This window comes from Tupaia chinensis, unplaced genomic scaffold (assembly GCF_000334495.1).
Source record: "Tupaia chinensis unplaced genomic scaffold, TupChi_1.0 Scaffold150192_1, whole genome shotgun sequence".
NCBI classification, from domain to species: domain Eukaryota; kingdom Metazoa; phylum Chordata; class Mammalia; order Scandentia; family Tupaiidae; genus Tupaia; species Tupaia belangeri.
This window is the reverse complement of record NW_006210031.1, coordinates 850,470-854,446: the sequence shown is the minus strand read 5'-3', so window position 1 is coordinate 854,446 and position 3,977 is coordinate 850,470. Positions and strand designations below refer to the sequence as shown.

The following is a 3,977-nucleotide window of genomic DNA, read 5'->3' as shown; positions in this document are numbered from 1 at the left end:
AGGGGAGGGAGGCTGGAACAGCTGCTACCCAGCACCTTCAGCTCCAAGCTGCATCTTCAGGACTGGAGGAGAAAACGGACAGTCCCCAAAACAACGACCTCCAGGGAGGCGCAAGTGATGTCAACTAAAGTGGACAAGCATCACCTGCAGATGCGGAGCGACCCTGGGCTGAGGTTGGGCCCCTGGGGAGTTGCTGGAACAGCCAGGCAGGGTGCTACTGGCCCCGCCTCAGCAGCGGGGCAAGAGTCTGTCCATCTCCCACCACATCCAGTTCTGACAGGACCAGTACGCCCTTCCTAACCCCAAAGTGAATCCGAAGGTCCGGCCCATTATCTTCCTGCTGGGCACTTTTTAGAAGCTAGCAAAGGCCGCAGGCGTGCATTTCCAGGGATTGGGGTGCGGACTGCGAGGGAAGCTCCGACACGTTTTCTTTTGGGAGACCTGTATATCTGTGTGACAAGGGGAGCGGAGGGGAGGCGACGCGGCCAGCTCGGTCCCATTATCCCGGTGCACGCCTGGCTTCCTTAACACTGCCAAGTCACCAGCCGCGCTGGGCAGAGTTTCTGTGAGCGGCCAGAGGTTTACACACACAGACAGAATGTCTTGCCTTTCTTCTCCTGCTGCAGTTTTATTGCTGCCGAGGGCACGGCAGGAGCTACCCACCATCCCCGCCCTCCCATGACAACAACTCAGTGAGGCAAAAAGCCTGATGGTCACGTAGCGAGCTCTGTCTCTGCTTTCCAGGGATTCATTTGGAGGAAGGAAGATGTGTGTGGTACAGTGCAGCACTGTACGTCAGCTTTTCCTAGCGGCCTCAAATGATGGAACTTCTTTGTTAGAGAAACACACACACACACACACGCACACGCACGTACGCACACACAGTGAAGATCCACAGTTAAGCCACCCGAACTGCCTGGATTGCAGGATGCATTTTCCCGGCGCAGGCAGATGCTTAGAACACCTGCGCGCTTTGTCCACCAGCGAGCCTGGCAGAGTGCACAGGGCCGAACTCAAGCGTTCCTGGGTATTTTTTTCCCATATTGTATCCACTTCGTGTGAATGTTCATGCCTCACGTACTGAAAAACTTTGAATATCCTGTAGCAGGGAACTGGGCTGGAGACAGGCTCCAAGATTTATGACCATTTCTAAATTTTATGAGTTCTATTGTTTCCTGCGTTTATTACCAGCGTTAGCTATAATGAGGCTCGGGAAAAAAAATTCCTCCTCCCCAAACAACTGTCACCATGCAGTTCTCTTCTGGCCTCTTTAAGACGGGGGCTGAGCGTCTTTTTATTGTGTAGTCCTAAATCGCAAGGGGCAAGAGCATGCGGAGTATTAGTTGGACACTTAAAAAAGTTTTAAACACACATTTGGGGGGGGGGAGGGTTGGGAATGGGGTCGCAAAAGTGATTTATGAAACGCCGTTTTCTTACCACCCCATCACAGGTGTAAATTTTAAGTAGATTGTGTGATTGTCACGTCATATCTGGGGCACACCTTCATAATTGACAAGTTTTCTTAAGATAAGAGATAATGAGAATGGTAGAATGAGAAGAAGATAAAATTCATCCACCCCCACCACTTTATTTACTTATTTATTTTTCAAGTGTGACATTCACAAGGCAGGAAGGCGACTATCCACCCCAAGGCAACTCAGTTCCTCCAGCCAAGATGTGAGTGTGGCGCTTTGCGTCTCTCGCGCCGCGGAGTCAGGTCGGGCTTGTTTATGCCCCGACTTTTCTCGCGCGTTGCGGGGACTGGGTCACTTAGCATCCTCAGGAGCTCGGACGTGGGTCGGGGCACACTCGCATTGGAGTTCAGGGATTCTCTTTGTCAGTTCTAGCCCAAACTTTGGAGTAACTCTCATAAAGGGACCCAGGCTTTCCTAGGCGGCGTTGTCCCTGTTTCGCAGTCGCGTGACCTGTTTGTCGCTCTGCAGTCACACGGGCAAGGGTTATTTCCTTCCCGCCGAGTCAAAGTAGGGACAGGCCGGGGGTGTCGCGGTTCTGAAGCTGAGCGTGGGAGGTGGGACGAGAAGGCTGGGCGCGCACCAGGCACTCCGCCAGGTTTCCGAGAACAGGCCGGGACTTTGACGCTCAACTACTCGCGGGCAGGCGGCGGTCCCCGGGAAGGCGGGGGCATTTCAGGCGCCCCACCGAGGGGGCTCCAAGCGCGCACGCCCCACCCGGTCCACCGCCAGATGTCAGAACAGAAAGGTGACAGAAGGATCCAAGGGACAGAGGAGCCAGCGAGCAGCTCCACAGAGGCCGCCCCATTCGGTGTTCCCAAACTCCGGCACAGCGGGAGCTCCCAGCAGTTTGGAAAGCTTGCCCCCACCCCCACCACACCCCCAGGGCTTTTTTTCTAGCCTAGGCGGGCTGGGCCTGGGGATCCAGGAGGCAAAGTTTTTGGTGAGAACTTGAGTAGGAAGTGGCAGTGTCCAGCGCAAAGCAGTAAACTTTGTTTCCTCTGACAGCACACAAAGTTGAGACCGTTAGAGCTCCGCAGCTAATCTGCGGGGAGGGAGGGAATGAATGAATGCACGAATGAATGAGGGGTGCGGAGCCTTCAGAAGACTCAAGAGTCCGCCCCCGGTCAGTTCGTGCTTGTTGGAGGTCCAGGCACTTGAACCCGGGGGCGGACACTTGTTTTAATACAGCGCTCAGCTGGCGCTCGCGCGGAAGTCTGAGTGTTTAGTACCGCCCTCCCCCGTCCGAAGGTCATTTGCGCTTTTCTGTCTCGGAGGAGAGGACGCTCAGGAAAAGAAGGCGCAGGTCATTTGCAGAGGCTCTGGAAAGGACGGACCGCCTACTGGGGGTGGAAATCCTTAATTACACCCTTCTGCCTCCGAATCCCTCTTCCCGGCAGTGTCTCGCACTCCCACCTCCTCGGGTGACTCAGCTGCCCTGAAATGCCCACCCTATGGAAGATCAAGAAAAGTAGTTTTCTAAGAAGGTTAGAGGTTTGATTACACAGAGAAGTGTTTCCACTTCAGTCCAAAGCAATTACCCGCCCCCTCCCCTCGGTCCTCCTCCCTGCCACCCGGAGAAGAAAAGGACAGGCCCCCACGCACGTACCCCCGCACTTTGTTGGCGCGCGTGAATTTCACACGGCGCTGCAAGTTCATTAGTGTTTGCAATCAGCGGCGGGCAGACCCCTCATCAGAGCCGAAAGCCGGCAAGAGCCATTCATCAGCGTGAAGTGTTATTCATGGATGACCCCTAAATCACGGCGAGAGTAGTAGATGCACTGATTGGTCACAGCATGGGAGCCTCGGTGCCTTCCCGTACCCGAAGCGGTCGGGAGGAGGGAAGGAGGGAGGGGCGGCGAACGTGGTTCAGTCCGGCAAATCCCATTTGACAGAAAAAGGCAGTAAACGGGTAATCTCTTTTTTTGAATAAAGAAGAAGAAGAAATAAAGTACCTGTCATCTTGACAAGTGGCGGAGCGGAGGAGTCAAGGATTATAAATGATCAGAGCCGGGTCCAGCTCGCCCTGTGATTGGGCTCTCCCGCGATCTGCACCGGGGGAAGCGCATGGTAGGCTCCTCTCCTCGCCTCTCCTCTCGCTCACACACACTCCTCACACACACACACGGACACGTGTACGCGCCTGGTCTCGGGCACACTCGGCCCGGCGCGTCCCCCCTGCCCACGATCACGGTCCTGGATGCTGCTCCCTGGCACAGCGCCCCGCTCTCCCGGTCACCTTTCCCTCCTCTTCCTCCTCCCTCGTCTCCTCCGTCCTCCGGTGGCCGGGCCGGGAACCGAAAACTCGGTCCTCGTCCGCCGCGGAGGCTGGAGGGGGCCGGCGGGCAGGGAGAGGGGGAGCGCGCGGGGGAGAAAAAGAAAGTGAACTCATTGGCGCTGCGCGCGCTGCCCTCCCCTCGCCTCCCTCGCCGCGGCGGCCGGGCGGCGGGCCGGGAGGAAGTTGTAACACTTGCCGAGCTCCTGCCCCTCCCCCGCTCGCCCCTC

General features: G+C 56.5%; 1 protein-coding gene and 1 long non-coding RNA gene across 3 annotated transcripts in view; one reads left to right on the top strand and one right to left on the bottom strand.

Moving 5' to 3' along the window:
* The window catches only part of TENM3 (teneurin transmembrane protein 3), a 902,368-nt gene that overhangs the window by 101,213 nt on the left and 797,178 nt on the right, over nt 1-3,977 (top strand).
* Nucleotides 1,619-3,750, bottom strand: LOC114006760 (uncharacterized). 2 transcript variants are annotated; one of them, XR_003548438.1, is made up of 4 exons: nt 3,712-3,750; nt 3,428-3,521; nt 3,082-3,225; nt 1,619-2,924 (listed from the first exon to the last, which is right to left on the bottom strand). It is a non-coding gene; the product is annotated as an uncharacterized LOC114006760 (long non-coding RNA). The 2 variants fall into 2 exon arrangements; XR_003548437.1 differs by having other exon boundaries at nt 3,428-3,728.